General features: G+C 32.0%; 1 protein-coding gene across 2 annotated transcripts in view; it reads left to right on the top strand.

Annotated features, from left to right (window-relative positions):
• Nucleotides 1-18,995, top strand: part of LOC123005446 (leucine-rich repeat-containing protein 24-like) — a 147,750-nt gene that overhangs the window by 79,457 nt on the left and 49,298 nt on the right. For both annotated transcript variants that reach the window (XM_044399205.1, XM_044399202.1), the window contains exon 3: nt 2,759-2,796. The gene's annotated coding sequence lies outside the window, so the exon portion shown is untranslated. The remainder of the gene's footprint in view (nt 1-2,758; nt 2,797-18,995) is intronic.

Genomic DNA, 18,995 nt, shown 5'->3' with positions numbered 1-18,995 from the left:
GACTTTGTCTCGAAGTAATACATTATTTATGCTTTTCTCCTTTCTGGTTTATTGTTGCTACAAGCAGCGATTTATTTCGATAAATATTGATATTACGCACGAGACTCGAATCATATTTACAAGACATCATCATTATCATGCCAAGTTTATTGATGGATTCTTTTTTATTTCCGATAAATAGAACTCAATAGGTTTACTTTATTACTGCTTCTTTGTCCTCACGAATTGACATCAACTTCGAACTCTGATTGATTTCTCCAGCCCTGACATCATTTTCTGCAAGGACACTTTCATCTCGAAATTTGTTAAATTCCCTTAAACTTAATATTCTACCAAAATGATAAGATTTTAAAAAATTACTCACGATTTAGATGGGATCGTGCTTTAAAGTTTTATGTGTTTAATATCGATTTCTTTCAAAAGTAACTACTTACTTGGTATTTAACGATGGCGTAACTTTGTAACTCTTACTTTGTGCTATTGATACGTGCTTTTATAGTCACACTAACTTTAAAGGCTTTCTAAGTATTTTCTTAAGTACGTACCTACTAATTTTTTTGTTTTGTGTTTTTAAAGTTGTTCTAGTTAAGACACGCAATATATTTTTGATGTTCTTGTTTGTCTCTTTGGAATCTTTTTTAAATTTTTTTATTAGCAGATTAATCGTCTGACATTTATTTCGTAATTGTGTACTTTCTTAACCCATTAGCGTTATTAGCACGAACAGAATAGAATAAAAGTTGCGGAAATATTGATCAAACGTGTTTTTCTGCCTCATTAGTTTTTTAGGCTTTTTATGTGAACTTATAATAAATGAAGTGTACAATAAATTAGAATCAATAAATAATCTAACCTGAAATATGGCTATTTACCTAACGGAGAAAAGTATTGACAGTATTGACAGTGAGTTGGAGTAGATTTTAATTACGTAAAAATTTTCCTAATAACAAAAAAAGCATGGAAATAATTAAATAATTATCAGAAAAGCTCAAGCAATCCTCATTACATTAATTTTATTTCTGTTGAAAACATTACCTAAATATTCAAAATCTCCATCGTGCATGCCAGGGCCATAAGTCCCTCGAACGCAAAACTTGCATATCTGACAGTGACACTTTATACCGAAATGTTGAATCAACACGCGATTACCAAAAAAGCTTGATATAAATTAAACTTTCCGAAAGATCACTATGGATTTGAATATTTATTAATCAGACCAGATCACGAAAGTAACCAACTGAAAAATTTAACGTATCGAAAATTCAATTTTTGCAATTCTATGAATTTGCATTTGTACAATACGTGTTATTCGACACGTCAAATGAAATACAAAGAATTTGCGTGCGACTTGTAACTTTCAGTTGTAAAAAGCTTTATGGAATTAGCATTGAAGGTCAGACATTAAAAAGTTTTATTATGGCCGTCGAGCTGTAAAGTTGGGTAACACTCGATGTGGCGAAATGGTGGATGCGCCGGGCTAATTTTTGCGTCCGCTTCGTATTGAATAGGATCATAAAATTTCAAGTGTAGCCGGAAGTTAAATTATTATTTAGATAAGTTGGTTACGGTTTTTTTATTTCTGTGTTTTACTTTTGTTCTTAATGGCAAATTTTATAGTTTTTTTGAATTAATAGAATTTTCTAGTTTAGAACGTACTTGCTGATCACTTTAACAGGTCGTATTTTTACTTTTACGTTTTACTTCGTGTTTACTAGCAGGAATATTATATGTTTTATGTTTTTTGTCTAATCTCAACAAGTTTTTGGTGTTAAATAAATTTATGTTTGAGGTTTCAATGTCCGGAAACCAGAAGTTCATTTCGTTGAAACAACCAAAGTGAAAGTGAGATCCCTCGCGTCAATGACTTTTAATTAGATAAGATGCAAAATCGATAGCGAAGTTGTCACACAACCCTTCATTATCGATTCGATGAAAATTTTGCCGACACTTCGAATCAATCTGGTTTAACGTAATTTAAAGTCTTTCAATTGTGTTTTCTTGTTTGGAATAATTTAGCAGTTTGGAACGGCAACGTTTTAGTTGATTAAGAAAATAATTAATGTGTTCTGTTGTCGGTGCAGAGATACTTTGCTTTTCAAACCGGGATTCGTTGGTAATAAGAATTGTCGGTAGAGTGACAGCGAACACTTCGGCGGTGGAAATTCGATTTGGACAACAGAGTTAAACTCAAAATAGGAGAGTGTTAAGTCGGAACAACACGGCCAAATATAAATTTCCATATTTCATTTCTGGATGTTGGCGCAAATTAGATTGCTAGTGTAGTCCGGATAAAAACACGCGACGCGGTTATTTGGCGGGACCTCCGCGTTGTTGCATTACAAAGTGGATTGGACATCACGTCGATATTGTTTACAATGTTTCAAATTAATCATCAGCTTTAATTGGATACGCCTTTTTAATAATCTTTCGAAATAGTGCTGTCATCTCCAGGCACATTGCAGAATTCACTAGAGGTGAAAATTTATTATTACCATGATATCCCCTTTGCGCGCCGCTATGAAATATCGCCCTTCTGATAGTAAAATACTAACGCTATGCTTTTTTTATATAGATAAATAACCACAACATTTATCTTTATTGTGATTGCGAAACTGTGCCAATATCAACGCTACCGACCGATATTTCACTGGGGAGGATTTTAATGAATGTAATCTATTGGTAGATTGCTTTTTACCATCTTTTCAACAACTTTTCTATCAGCTATTTACATGAGTTAATTTTTAATTTTTTATTACAGGGCGAGGATGGATTAAATTATTTCAAACATTGCAGAACGTAAGTAATTTTTTTTTGTTTTTACTGACAATTTATACCTCTTATTTCAAATTTAGTTGTTAAATAAAAATTCTATTTCAGAGAATAATGTCAAACAGATGTTCTATTTTGCTTTTCGTCTTGTAATTATAACAATTTTTATAATGAACAGTCTTTTATGTGCTTTCCATCTTTTTTTACAAGGATAATGAAATGAGAGTAGAATTAAAGAGCTTAAAGAGCACTTCAGTTTTTAATTTGTGTCTAGACAAGCTCTTTGTCTTCATTCTTATCGCATAATGAATAATTGTGATTTAAAAAGTTTATATCTGTAAACACAAAGTTTTCTTGATTCTGAATATACCAGCTGAATAAAATGTATGGAACTAAACGTTTTTAAACTATTAACTAATTGATGAATGATAAAGTACTATAAAACTGTGATGTTTTAACAAGAATAAAATTTTTCGAATTTTTTGTTTGTCTTTGAGTTGAAAAAACGCATACCTAACTCCAAAACAAAATTTCATTCTTAAAATACGATCACATTTTTTATATTGCTTTCATTTATGTTAATTATTATTTTCTGGAGGCAAACAATTTAAAAAAAAAAACGTTTGTTGGTTCCATACTTTATATTCACCTTGTAGTTTTACTAAGACTAATTTTATTAGCCATAGTATAGTTAAATATGATATAATAAATAAGAGATTTGCTTTAGTGATCGTAATCGTAATATTTCATGACTTTGGTAAAATTTTAAACGTTATTATACAAAATTTATTTACTGTTTTTCTGTGTCATTATCAAAATCACCGAATATTTACAACCGTAAAATGTGAATGAAGTAATATTTTTGCATACCCAATTGGGAACACAACTTGGTAATTAACAGCTTAATTAAATTTGTGCCGTTTTTAAGTGATGTCAATTTCATATCACATGCAGAGGTGTTACAACTGTTACAAGTACATAATGGACATTGCACTTTTTTTCATGCAGTTTGCTTTAAAATAACAGGAGAAACTTGGTTGAAATTTCCTGCAAAATTTTTTTATTTCATAATTAGATGAATATTAAATAAATGTGCATGCGACCTAATTCTATTCCGAGAGTATAAAATCTGTCTCACTTTATCTTGTACGAAATCAAGGTTTTACGCACCGGAACTTTAATATGCTACTACTTCGTAAAGCTAAAACAACGAAACTGAAATGGCTGCATGTAATTATATTCTCTTTTTAGTGTAATTTTCTACTTCGTTAGGTATAAATTATTAATCATTGTTAATAGTTTAGTAATTTGAACTCTACTGCAACCACTTGTAACAACCTTGTAACAGTATTCAGTCATCGTATCCAATATTTTTTATCGCTCGAACATTATAAGGATTATGTTTTCTTGTAGTAGAATTTTCATATCACCGTTACGGAAACAAATGTTAATTTATTTTATTTTGAGTTAGTGACATTCTAATGTTGTTTCCAGAAAATCTTTTTACCGAACTAATTTCATTTAAATTATAGTTGAAAGTCGTAAATTTATTTATAAAAATGAAAGCATGAGATTTTCTGAACGCCCTTCTAAATTTGGTTAAAAACAAATTAAAAAGTGGATTCTTTGCTAAAAATAGGCAATTCAAAACCGACCCTCGGCATTCCGAGTACATGAACCGTGAGAAAGCGCCGATGACATTGTTGACCTGTAGCGCCATCTTGGTTCGTGATCACTACAATGTTAAACTAAACCGTGCTTCTTTCCACTCCACGTTTATTACAGCATTAACGGTTCTTTAATCTCGACCGTTTGATCTTTTATTTTTGTAGAATTATGTGATAGTTTGTGATGGTTTCTCCGAAAACTTAATTAAAACGTCATTTGCGAAATTAAAATTATTGAAAGAGAAAACACATATTACAAAACTGTCCACTTTTTCCATTATTTCGGACACAACACCACTTGTAGTTTTATGAAATCAATTTAACTTGGGAAAGAGCATCGCCGAAGGGATTTGATATATAGAGTCACGTAGTTCTTGGTTTGGTTCACTCAATAACGGATATACCAAACAGGAAATGACCTATAAGTTCACTTAGACCAAATTCCAAAAGACAAATATTGCGGCAGGGTAGTTAATGTAGTTTCTTTGGTTTTATCGGACAACGGATAGAATTCTAATGAAAGGATTAAATAAACGGCAGTGCGCCTCGACCGATTTCTAATTTAATTTAATGTGGTCGAAAGAATTTTATTATTTGCGTGGGATGATTATACAAAAGTGAAATTAACAATTTTTTCCCATTTCTGATCTGGGTTGTTTAAAATCTTTTATTACGAACTTGACTTACGTTTCTTCTGTCGTTTAAGGACAAAAAGGAAAATTTCCACATTTATTTGATCTCATTGCTTTGTTAAAAAATTTTTACGATTTGAATGCTCCTGTCTTACATGTCATTTTCTGGATTTTGTGAGGTTTAATCTCAGCCGAAATTAAATCATTAGTAGATGGTATTGTTCTGTCGGTTGCAGTTTCAAATAGTTTGTATTCCAGTATCAACCTAACAGTCAATATTAACAGTGCATACACAGCACATGAAACTCCAAGCTACCTTGAGTAAGTTTGGACTCAATACAACATAGTCTTGTAATTAATGATGTATTGGTGACATTTCAAAGTTAAGTGAATAGGTACATCACCTTTGTGAAATACAAGCAGGAATTATTTCAAACACAGACGTAACACTGACAAATAAGTTTACACAAGTGTTGAAAAATTACTTTTTACATGGCAGATATATTGAACGCATATAAATCATTGAAGGATAACAGATTATTTGTTTTCCAAGAAGTTGGATTTCAGCTGTTTGCTAAAATATGTTAAAATATTCAATTTGTATGCAGCTATTTATAACTTGAGTAATGCGTGATTTGTGCGAAGGAACGTTTAAGACAAATTTTATCCACATTCGGATTTAAAAACCGAAATAGCGATATCGTTTAAAGTAAGGGAACAAATGTTCTGTCATAAATAAATTTATTGCAAAGCAGTCGGAAGATAACGTGCTCCAACAATGTTAATTAAAATTATAGAGAAAAATTGCGACATCACTATCAATTGCACGAGAAAAATTGTATTGTTAATTAAGAATTAAATGGACATGAAGCTTTAAAAGCAATTTAGCTAGGTTTAGAGATGCAAATATTTAAAGTAAATAGTAAAATAGTGGTCTAAGTCCTATCCTATATACTATCTACTGAATCGAATTTCGGTCACATAAACCGATTCGGAGGTAAATTGGGAAAATTTTGTTTGTCTTGTCGACTATCTACAACTTATAATTTGGTTCAGTTCTAATTCCAGTTTTTAATGTTTTCCACAATTATTATTTCTTAATATTTAACAAAATTGATTAACGTGCAGAATCTTTAAATATTCAATATTTAAGTCTTCTAAATATTTAACTTTGAGACCTTATTTTAATTTCATAATATTAAACAAATTTTGTTGTGTAAGATTTTAAAAATTTATTCATTTATTTTAGGATCTGTAAGCCAGAAATTTGTTTTCCTTACTTTTTATATCGAAATTTTACTTGATTTTAAATTGGTCTAATGAACTTGATCATTAACATTAAATAACATTAGGCAGATGGTAATTTTTAATTAATTTGAACAAGAATTTACTTTATGTTACAACTGTAATTAAATATTTGCCAATTATTGCTTTTATTGTCAATATTTGCAACTTATTCGTAATCGCAAATTTTGTGTAAAAAGTCGCTTATTTTTCACATGTTTATTAAGACATTTTTCACTGTAATGGGTGTTTCACCATATTCATGTTTACCTGTCATTATAGAGAAATTTCACCCACCCTATCACACCTAACAAATGATAAATCTGTGGTGCTTCCCACTGAATTTATAATAGAGGAAATGTTGAAAAGTCGATGACTTTGTTTTCTTGTAGTACTAGTGAATATTAAATAATATTCAAATGAATGCAATTTTTGGGGATAAAAAAACACTCGTGCCTGTCAGCAAAGCATTGAATCAACATTCAATCAATACTGCTGGCTTTACAACTTTATGCTCTAAGTACAGAATGAATAATGAATTTGTCGTTTAATAAATAAAAAATGGAATGTGTAATTACCACTCCCACGATATGAAATAACAGCATGTAAAACTTCACGAAAGATATTTTGCTTGATTATTACCCTCATTCAGCATTCCGCCCTTAATAGCTGCTATTATTTCATTGCTTTTCTTTGTGTCGAAATTGATTTTGAGTTGTTTCACTTTAGAAAAAAACACCAAAATGTCTGAGAATACTAGACTGGATGTGGCTGAAGAGCTGAAAGAACTTATAAATCTTCTCGGCAACTTTCAGAGCCATTTTTGGCCTGCGAGGCATACCATCAAACAACGTTTCAAATTAAAATATTACTGAAAGTTTTTGTTTAAAATTTTATAATCAAACTTGAATTTACTAGTTTTTTTATCCAATCCTTTTGTAAAAATGATAAAAATACCAGGCATGTTTTAACGGAGAAGCTTCAAGCTTTGTATTATATGACCCTGGTTCCCTAATTCCAACAACACAACGGTAAAACCTATTAATTCGAAAAAAACCTTTCATGCCAGATTTCGTTTCATATATGTAGCGAATTTGCACAATGAATACGGTCCGCTTTTAATATACGGCCATATGCTATTTCTCAACGCTTTCAGAAGGTGTGTATTGCTGAAAAATCAACCTAATGCGGTTAGCTGAAAAAGCTCGACAATGGAAGTTGCAGATATTGCAGTAGGAAGTTCGTGCCGTGTTTGCATGCCATACGTATACACAAGCGGCTGAGTTTTGTTTATTTTAATCCGTCTTATCTTTACCCAAAAAATGGCTTTCATGAAGCGGAAAAGCGCATCCACATCGACTTTTTCACTTCTTCTCTCATTTTCATTGAACACATTACTCTACATAGTACTACCTACTTTTTAGAACTGGTTTCAGAGAATTAGAGATTGTTATTGCAAATGCGTTAGCTTTAGTAGGCTTTTATGGAGCCGGGAAGTTCAGAATTTTGCTGCTCTTCAAATTGTTACAATTATTTACCTCTTTGTCGGAAAAAAACAATGCAATAATTTTTAAATTATCTTTTATTAAGAGAAATGTTTCTTTGCATTCATTAATGCAATTTAGAATATACCGGTATATAAATATTTACATCTTTCAAAGATTATTTGTTTAGCTTTATAAAGATCAACAACTGAAAAGGAATCTGCAAAATATTTGCATAATTTTAATAAGCAAAATTTGGTATAAGGCTTTACCAAATTTTTAGTTTGTTACAAACGAACAATTTGCGTGCACATTTACTTTATCGTTTTTTTTATATTTTTGCAGAAAAATGGCATCACGATGCTTCGTGGCAATCCTTCAAATGCCCCCGAGTTAATAAAATAAAAATAAACTTTTTATATCGTCATCAAAAAGCCCAATCAATAAAGCTAGCAAATGGGATTAAAAACCGATGCAGTCGCAGCAAATTCGTTGTATTTTTGTACGCGTACAAAAAGGACTAAATTAAGTGCTTTGTAACCACTGCGAGTTTACACAATGCAATATAGTAGAGAACTTGTCATTTTGACAAATATCCACCAAAAACAATCCACTTAAAGCGGTTTAAATCTGAAGCAAGACATTTATAACTGGAGTTCCGATGTTTTGTTTAAACTGGGATTTAAACGTAGAAGTATAAAAGACAGAAATTTTGCACGAGGTACTTGCCGAATGTTGACGAATCAATGGGGAAGCAATAATATGCAAAATGGGGGAGTCTCGCCATTCAAATCTAAATACCTTTCCACACGAACGTCATGTGGACGATTTAATCTGAATCTGGAGTGGTTTAATACTAGAATTAAGTGCAGTAATGTGAAAATGGGGAAATGCGAGTGCGGTGTTGGGCTTAAATATTGACTACTAAAATGATACCGGATAATGCGAGATTGGTTTTAGATAGCAGTTTTAGAAAAATAAAACGTTATTTGGAAAAGTTTGATCGATTATAATGCCAAAATTTTATTACCGACAGCAGATATTTATTATACAAGACGATAAAGAAGTTGTTTATCTACGAGTGAAAAAGTTAAGTTTACGAGTGGCGAAGTCACTAGAAATTCTGCTAGATGAGTACAAAATAAAACGAAATATTATACACGACGATAAAGATACTTGTGAAACTTTTTCACTCGTAGATAAACAATTTCTTTATCGTCTTGTATAATAAATAACTATTATTTTACTAGACGATAAAAGACTACTTTATCTACTGAAATTAGTTGATAAAAGCTCTCTTTAACATTGAATATAAAATATAGATATTTATTCTACGAGTTTGAGTGTAAATCGGACGCATTATTTCACAGAGTGAATTTTTAAACCACGAGTGTAACGAGATTGTTTAATAAGTAAAGAAAAGTGATGGTTTTCTAGCGAGTGAAAACAGATTGATTCACGAGTGTAACGAGTGAGTCAAGTTTTCCCCAGCTAAAAAACTCACTTTTCTTACGCGTTGAACACGAACTTTTTTCGTGTACTTCACGACTTTACGAAAATTCTCCCGTCTAAGAAAGTTTTGATGACAACTATTTGACATTTCTCAATACGAAACGTCAGATTATTTTTAACAGATTTAAAGCAAGTTTAAGCCTTGTTGAGTCTAATTCAAAGAATAAAATGTTGTATTCAACTCGTTTGAGTGGAGATCGGATGCTTTATTCCACCTCGTGGATGATAAAATAAAAAAAAAATGTGTTGCTAACAAGAAAAGTGTTGCTAACAAGAAAAGTCCCATTTTTCTTAATTATTTTGGGTTAAATAATGTTATCAATTTCTATTTGAGTACACAAAAAAAATATTTTTATTTAAATTTTTATCGAATGTTAATAAATTGTAAAATTTAATTTTCGTAATTCTGCTTTTGTTTTGTTTTTTGATTTTTGTCATTTGGAAGCTTGGCTCTTTTAAAACACTGTAAACGTGTTCCTCCTAACATTAGGTGCTTTATAACAGAATTCCAGTCAGCGACAAGTTCGCTCAGTGTACTTTCGAAGAGTAATCCTCAGAATCAGTATTTTACAGGAGTTAAATGGGAGAAGGCGATATATCAACTTCGGAGGTTTCCCGTACTTTGAAGTATATATTTCCACCGAGACCATATTTACGGAGAAACTCCCAACTAACCTGAACACAAACTTTTGTTATCATCATTACATTATTAACAGATTGTTTGTCTCTTTAAAAGGATAACGTAGGTAGATTAGGTTGGATTTATGCTTGGCATTCCGAGGGCAATTCGTTTGATGCAAATCTCGCCCAATCAAGTGTCTCCTCCTCGTCTAATTCCTGGCTTAAACATCACCGAAGCAACAATTTACCATAATGTCTCAAGTCCCCCGGGATTTCAATTAACGCCACGCCTCATTTATTAACCTCGAAAATTGCGGAATTGTACAAACAATAGATAAACTTTCTCGTGTAATTATTTAAACTGACTTTATGGCGTTGGTCGAGTGTAATGTATTTTGCCCCATGAGTGTCTTAAAGCAGCACAATAGATATTCCAATCCGTAAGCGTTAAAGTTTCCGATGCGTGACGACGTGCATCATGTGGAACAGCCCTTGAAAGACGAAAATTGGTGGATGCGCCGGGTACGGTTCAAACAACTCGAAAAATCTTGCGTGTCGAAATAATCTCGTATAAATAGAAATATAAAATTCGTAAATATTTTAGCGAAACACGAAATAAATACATCCGAACGGAAAGAAATATATAAATAGCTTTGGGGACACGGAAGTTCAAAATGCTCGACTTTGGGATATTTGACTAGTGGTTGTTTTAATGCGTACGAATTTGACCGAGTTTGGAAAAAATAAGTTGCACGCAACGTGGAGTTGCAGCTTGTTATTACATCGTAATTTATTTTGAACACAGGAAACTGTGCTAATTCACTTTGTTCTTTGTGGTATATGCAATTGTTGATTTATTGGATAAGGAGGTGGGCGTACTGAAGTTCTTTTTATATTTTCAAGTTAAAAACAAGTGTCGCCACTTGAAATTGTATAGGTTTTTTAATTAATTCATTTATTTAGAATTGGATTTGTTTGTTCAAACGTATTAGTATTCCTTACTAAACAATGCTTTCGGTATAATAGAAAGTGTCTCCAACGATTACACAGTCGAAAAGACTCCGACTTTGTTTCCTTCATTCTCCCTAGCACAAAACATTTGAGTCGGAGCTGTAATAAGACCACATTTACACAATAATTGAAATGTAAGTTGGCACACACCAAGCGTTGTTCTACAGATTCTTTTACAATGCTTCTTAATTAAACTAGTTGATAGTAAATACACTCTTCGAGTCGGCAAATTGGGTTATTCTTATTTTTGCCTTACGAACTTTGAGTTTTTTTACTTTCTTTTATTACTTCAATTCAGACGATTCGCGTAGCGTTTTTTTGTTTTGGAATGAAATGAAAGCGTTGTTATGGTATGGAGTCACAAGAAATGCATTTAAAATCTTTTACACTAAACTGCATTAATGCGGTTTTCAAGCATTTAATAATATAAAAGCTAAAAAAATTACTACGATATTGTAATGTAGAAGGCAATTGGATTTCGATTATATGGTAATTTTGAGTTAAGGGGTGACTCGTAATTTGTTTAGTATTTTTAATAACAGTCACACGATATGGTAAATGGGATCCATTAGTCATATCAAGGACAATAAATGAGTGTAAATATCTAATTGCTTGGGACTAATGAAGCGAGTAAAACAAACTTTGAATTTTATCCTTTATTTGAACAGGATAATAAACGACAGTGCATGATGTAAGTTTAATATCCAACCGGAAAGTCGATTGATTTTTTCTAAGGCTGACCCATCTTTTAGATTATTTTTCTATTTCATTCACGTCAATTTTATCAGGTTCTTCCGTATATCTAGGCTCATCCTTTCTCTCAAAATACCCAATTTTATTAAAATAGACAAAAAATACTTATAATCTATTCTCGTTTAACCACTTTTCCCGGATTTATTGACAGTTGAACGACACGTTTATCAAAACTGAATAAATAAATTCCAGTTTCATTTGTTGGCAAAGCTAGTTTCCAGTCTTCGAATAGAATAGTAAACTTGTTTCTATTCGAATTTATTTTGAACACAAAGGAAATTTTATTTGACCATACTTGTTTAAAACTTTTCAAAGGACAAGGAAACAATCATAAAATTTGTTTTAATATGTTTCTAATTTATACGTGTGTCGAGCAATAGCAAAACAGGGTTTATTAACACAGTTTTGATAAAGACATAATAGATCCAATTATTCGGCTGTAGACAAGATAATAGAAAATTAATAGGTTAATTAAATAATGCTGTTTTAACTCTGCTAAATTTGGAGACAAATATATATTCAGGGTTGTTTAGTTATTTAAATAATTTTGAAATGGCATTGTAAACACATACTTTAACTTAAACTTTTCATGAAAGTCGAGGCAATTTATTTATTTTGTTGATAAATGGATGAATTAGGATGTTTGCAATAATTTTTATTCAAAAATTAGTAGTATATGGTAGAAATTTTTATTTGCGTTAGAATGTAAAATAAGTTGGACTAATACGTATGTTTGAATCTCTTTTGATTGCTTGATTAATGAGGTTTTTATAGATGATTTAAAAAAAAATGTTGGCAGAGGTCCGTATGAGTTATTGTCTTCTTGTTTTTGCTAAAATCTCACTCGGTTTGATTGCGTAGTATTTTTTTTTGCGTTTCCAATCTAAATTCCCTTCTGCGTTCTTTCCCGTACTAATGTATATAACTTGTCGGTGGTATATCCGTCGCAGAGGGTAAAATCAATCCATCCATTTCGTACAAGTATTTTCATTTTTGTCACATCGAGTCTAAAACACTTTATCGCGTCGTGTACCCTTTTCAAGTTTTATGCGACGTGGTGGTGGTAAGCCGGAAAATGGCATCCACCAGGGGCCACAAAATATGGACATGCGACGGAATAAATCCATGGGGATATTCGGCTGTCGGGTCGGATATGTCATCCAGCATATGCATGCGTGTATGAGGGCCGCTTGGAGCCCCTGGATGATGTTGCCAGATCAAACATTGAACCGTAATCAGCACGATATAACACTCGACACTACCCAAAACCGGACGTCATAACGACGGCATGACACCTGAAAAGCATTCGCAGAACTGTTATCAGCGAGAGCGTTGATAACACTTCCTGAGTATAACGTCGCGACGTGCCCTAACTATGTACGGAATGCATTGTGTGTGTGTATCGGAAAACACAAATCCTCAAAGAGTGGATTTTAGAAGTGACACTTTTCTTTGCTTAGAGAGGCGTCAATATTGGATGTAGTTCGAGGTGTTGGCAGGGCAGGAACAAAGCAAATATTTGATTTTGAAACTATTATTGAAATTAGTTCAATGTTTCTGTCAAAAAAACGTGAAATATTTTGCGTTATGAATTGTTTATTAATTTGACAGGGATATAAAGGTTTTGTATGGCTTTTATGAAACATGTTAAAGCTATATTTACATTTTGTAGTAAAATTGATTATTTACTTAACAAAATTTATAATAAAAAATAAGTGATACTGTTTTTGTAATATTTTGCTAGGAATTTTGAATTTCTAAATATGTGGCTTCTAAACTTTAAATCTGGGTCAAGTTTCCGCATCGATCGGCCCCGTCGTCGTTGCCAAAAACGTCTGATTTCTATCAGATGAGCGTGTCTTCGGGAATCATGCAGCGAAAAGCCTACCGCACAAAAAATTGATTTGTTTGAGGGTGGCGGCCGGTTCAAGGCGTTTATTCAAAGCAGCAGAATTAATCATTCAAGCACAAAGCCCGAATAAATCCGATCTAATTCAGAAAATGCAAAAAACTCGTTTCGGCGATGTACATTATTCGTGGGCTTTTCGTATATTAAATTTGCGTGTAAAAACGCAGGACCGGAAAGAACTTGATGAACTCTTTCGTAATTCCGAGATAAATTGTTGATTCAGAAGGGTTTTGGCCACATGGGAGGTGACGTTACTAAATAATGCACTGGCCTCATCCCGAACTTTTTCCATCATACGACACCTTTTGATGAAATAAATATGATTGGTTCATCGATGGCTGGTGCAATTAATTCGCGCGCTCTTCACTGTGAATTATGGAAAGATGTAATGGACGTTTTGTCCCCGCTATAAATACGGGAGCTTTCGCTACGTGTGCGTGAGGTGCATGTTGTTGGGGCGACCTTCCCTTATTCACATATAGATCGCCCTCGCATGTTCGAGGGACTGCGAGCTCGCTTCGGTTTCATGGTCAATTTACTGGTCACCTAAGTGCTGCTTGTTGTAAAATTTATCACCTACATAACGTATATTCCACCGGCCCTCTTTGCTCGCCGCTGGATTTTTATGTTGTGCTCTACGGCTCTGGTGCAACCTTTTCCACTTTAATTATCTGGAAGAGAAACATTTGTTTTTTTAAATAACCCCGAACTCACCTTGGGATTTTTTTACCAATTATTAATTTGGGAAAAACGTGCTCAAATTTTCTATTTGCATAAATGGGCCGACTATATTTCAAGCTGTGGATACGGTTTGTAAAGAAAACATTATTATACTGACGAACACGTTCTGAAATACTCTCTGTTGATCCCTTACAAACACGCTGTAAAATAAGTCTGTTAGGTTTACGCTATGTGAAGTTAGAAAAATCTCTAATAATAACAGAACTTTACAAACCATCTTCGCTGACACGAAGTCTTGTTATTGTTACAAAATGCTTTGCAAAAACAAGAACCTTGACGTTTTAACTTTGTATGAAAATCCAAGTTGTTGGGATATTTCCCTTGTGGTTGTAGCTGATGAAATGACAATTAAAGTTGATTAGACCGTTTATCTAATTAATTTTTCAATTCCAATCTGATTAAATTTTCTCAAATGCAGGGTGTTCGGTTCAAGTCACCCCGGCTGATAACACCTAAACTTACTTCTTTTTCTTAAATTTTAAAAGTTTATAAGGAAATTGGTCGCGTAGCCTGATTTTTAATTTTAAAGGAAAGATGTGAATAAAAAAAATGCTTGGATACAGTTTAATTGTTGGTTTGACAAATCTAATTTATCAGTTGATGAGCGAGTTCTCTTATGGAAACTCTTGGATTTTCTTCGACTGATAACAGAACATTCAGATTTCTATTTGCTTGTTGTTCACAAAGAACCACAAGTTTTTTATTTTTAAGAAGCGAACCTATTCGTTTCAGTTGTTTTTCAATTCGACTAAATTTCCAACGATTTGGGTGAACTCTATTTGAGTATTTTTCTCTATACTGCCTTCAGCTTCCGCTCTATTTTCATTGCACTTAAAAAAACACTTCAAGCTAATCTATCAATTCGTCGTAATTAATATCATTCATTATTAAAGATCTCAATAAGATTTATTGACAAATTAGGCTTTGTCAAACTAACAATTAAACGGTATTGCTTATTGCATGAATACCTTTACAAGTAAAATCCGCCTACGTTGCAAAATTTGCAATAAAATTCAAAAATTAATATTGTTTTCTGAGTGCATTATGTAAAATAAAATGTAATAAATAGTGGTTTACCGTATTTTTTATGCCAAATATTAATGTTTCGAGCAAAAAACATAGGTGTTCCATTTGAAAAACTAAATTTGGTAGCATTTCCGACTACACCGGATGTGCCAAAAAAAATTGATGCATTTACTAAGAAAACGAGGAATAAATAGTATTATTTGAAAATTTAGTTTAAAAAAAAAAAGTAAGTTTAGGTGTTATCGGCCGGGGCGACTTGGACCGAACACCCTGTATATAGTTTAATTTATGTAAATTCCAGCAGCTTCTGGGATAAAAATAAATGTTTTTAAGAGAACTTACTAACGATGTTTTCAACTTTTTCGCCAATTTTCTAAAGTATAAGGAATTTTCGCGTACTTCGTTGCGAGACTGTAGAAATTAACTATATGAGGAGTATGAGAACATTATTTTGTTTTTAGCTTAAATATTTTAGTATTTTGTGGTGAAAAAATACAAAAGTGCAAATGTCGTTACCACGGGATTTGATCATTCAAATGAGATATGTACGAGTTTTTGTTATTAAATTGTTACTAATGTATAAAAAATTTGTATAAATGGTTCAAATAATTACAAAATTTAAATCAAAATACTAGTTAAGCATAACATTGCAATAGATTTAAAAGTCGTTTTATGGTTTCATTATTAAACGTTATTACGTTATTTGCATTATTAGTGGATTTGCATGTAAAACGTATTTTAGGTTTTTCCCAAGCAATAGGTTTGAAATAAATTTAAACCAATTTGTTTATCACTACATAAAGACACTTTCCTTTTTTGCTTTTCCCTAAATCTCAACAGTAGTAACTAATAATTTATCTTTTTTATTTTTTGCAACTTGTGACCTCTCCAAGATATCGCATCACGCATTTAATATTTTTTCGATATTTCGATTTCGATATTTTCTGTGCACTTATTTCAGAGGATTTCAGAGGAGACGCTAACATTGGATAAAATGGGAGACATTTGATTATGCGATCATAATAATTATATGAATCCGCTTGCATTATTTCTGTATTTTAAAGTGACTGATTTATTGAAATAAATAATCTAGAAAACCGAAATAGATTATGAATGAAGCGTCGACTGGTAAACAGTGGAGCTTTTCGCAGTAAATCGACTACGAAATCCGATTTTCCGGGCAAAATTGAAAACACAATTTTTCTTATAATAACGTACAGGTGTATTAGAGTTTTCATGTTCTTTGACAGTGAAGGAACTTGCGGCTTTTGATGGAATTTTTTAATATGCTAGAACAGAGTAGAAAAATTCATTGTAAAACACCACTACGAACATGGTAACAATATTTTATTTTGTTTACTGTTCTGTGTTGTCACGTTTTTTAAGAATCCGAAAACTTCACAAGTGGTGGTGAAATGTCTGCAAAATTGAGGATTGCTCTTGCAAAATGGTTTTATTTTGTTTTACGTCTAGGGTAGACAGGCAACACATGCCAACACAGGCTGATTTTTTGTCTGATAATTTTTATTTCAAAAAATTGGTTTGTTAAATTATTGATAGTTTACAAAAAAACAGTTAAACAAAATTTGTGTTTTATACCTTGACTATTTATAATTGCAAACTTTATTCCAAATTTTGTTGAAAAAAAAGTGAAAATAAAACATTTCATTTTGGATGATTTTGTACCATTTTTGGTGTGTCCAATTTTTGATAGTTTCTAGATATTTGGGTACTTTTGGGATGCACAAAAATTAGTGATTTTTTAAGGATTTAAGGTCATCTTTGATGGTTCATCTACGGAATGACATGTAAAGTTTTTGGTTTCAGTCCTGTTTTTGAAGGCGTCAAATTTCTTGGTATAGTTTTAATTTTTCTCGATTATCCTAAAACTGTGTCAAATAACACAATCCCATACTAGTTTCGTCTTTGTTGTTACTATGCGAATGAGTGAGATAAAATGCAAACGGTCAAGCGTAGCGGAAAATAGGAGGGACCACCAGTCCCAGTCGGTCTCAACTTCTTATTTTAAATGGAAAGCTATGTTTTTTACTGCGCTTTTGGATTAATCGGGTTATTTTAGGGGAGTTTTCATCAGCTTTCTCTATACCTAAATTTAGACGTTTTTGAAATATTTGGTTTTTCAAAAATTTTGGATCTGCACATTCCAATTTAAAAATCGGTAACTCTGCCATTTCTTAAACTTTTGAATTCGTTTCTTGGCGTTTGAAAGACAAAGCTTAGATCTTTATTCTGGTGTTTTCAATTTTGAAAAGAAAATTAACAAACCCTAAAATTTTAAGGTTACTTTCGAAATAATTGAAATACCCATAACTCATTTTTTCTAAATGAAATACCCCAATTTTTATTCTATTAAATAGAAGACAATTTAATGGGGTACTATACAATATTTTTTTTTATTGTCTAAGTTAAATCTACATAAAAAAATAATATACCCGTGTTTTTTGTTTTTTGCGAAAGCGTGCATTCAAGGCGAACAAAAAATGTTGAAGTTGGTGCAAAATAAACACACTTTCAAACACATCGTGTTTGCGCCAAGTGATGACCTGAGCAGACCCTGACGAACGCGCAAAATCAGCCAAAGCCGACAGCTCTAACCCAAGCTCCAGTCTGCGATGCGATGGAAGAAAGTCTTCGGTAAGAGAGACAAAATAGCGCTGCGTTTGCTGATTGGACGGGGAGGCCCGAAGTCATCAAACGCGCAAGGTAATACCGTTTAAATGTAGTGGACCAAAAACCACTTGTTTAAATCTCATTTATTTAAAAAATTACAGCTTAATTGAAAATCGATTTTTAGTTATATTGCTATTTAACAACGAAGAATAATATAAACCTAAATTTTGCCTTCTTTTTTTATAGTATAGTACCCCATTGTGCATCGAGCTGTATTAACATTCTCTATACCCAAATTTAATAATTTTCAAGTTATGATGAAAATTTATTACTAGCTACAACTGTTTTCGCATAGTTTGCTATGGAAATTAAAAATGTCAAAATTTTCTCTAAACAAACGTCAACAGTAAATTATTATTTGACAAATAGTGCCAAAATATGGAGAATGAAAGTTACTCAAACTTAATTATTATTGATAGGTTGTACCATGCGATCATTTGAATTTATAATTAGAGTAGGCGTTTTTTTTATGAATGATAAACTAGTGCAAACTGAAGGAAAAAATGTATTGTAATTAAATATTACTGTTCAAAATCCTATTATTTGATTCTTCAACTTGATTAACTATGATAATCATTGTTTTCATACGTAATAAAGCCTACTCTAATTTTCAATTCAAATGATCGCATGATATTAGTTATATTAATTATCTATCAAGTAGCCAGTATTATTTTTGTTACATTCTCCATAATTTGAAAATAAATTCATTAAATCTAAGTTTGAGTTTCTCCATATTGTTCCACTATTTGTCAAATAATAATTCACTGTCGACGTTTATTCAGAAACATTTTTGACATTTTTGATTTCCATAGAAAATTATGCGAAAACGGGTGTGGCTAGTAATAGATTTTCCGCAGTCTTAACAAAAAGTCACTATAACTTGACAATTATTAAA

Source organism: Tribolium madens, unplaced genomic scaffold, assembly GCF_015345945.1.
Source record: "Tribolium madens isolate multiple individuals breed KSU strain unplaced genomic scaffold, Tmad_KSU_1.1 Scaffold_20;HRSCAF=117;Tcas5.2_LG4, whole genome shotgun sequence".
Taxonomy (NCBI): Eukaryota; Metazoa; Arthropoda; class Insecta; order Coleoptera; family Tenebrionidae; genus Tribolium; species Tribolium madens.
The sequence above is the reverse complement of the archived record's forward strand: the minus strand, read 5'-3'. Positions and strand labels throughout refer to the sequence as shown.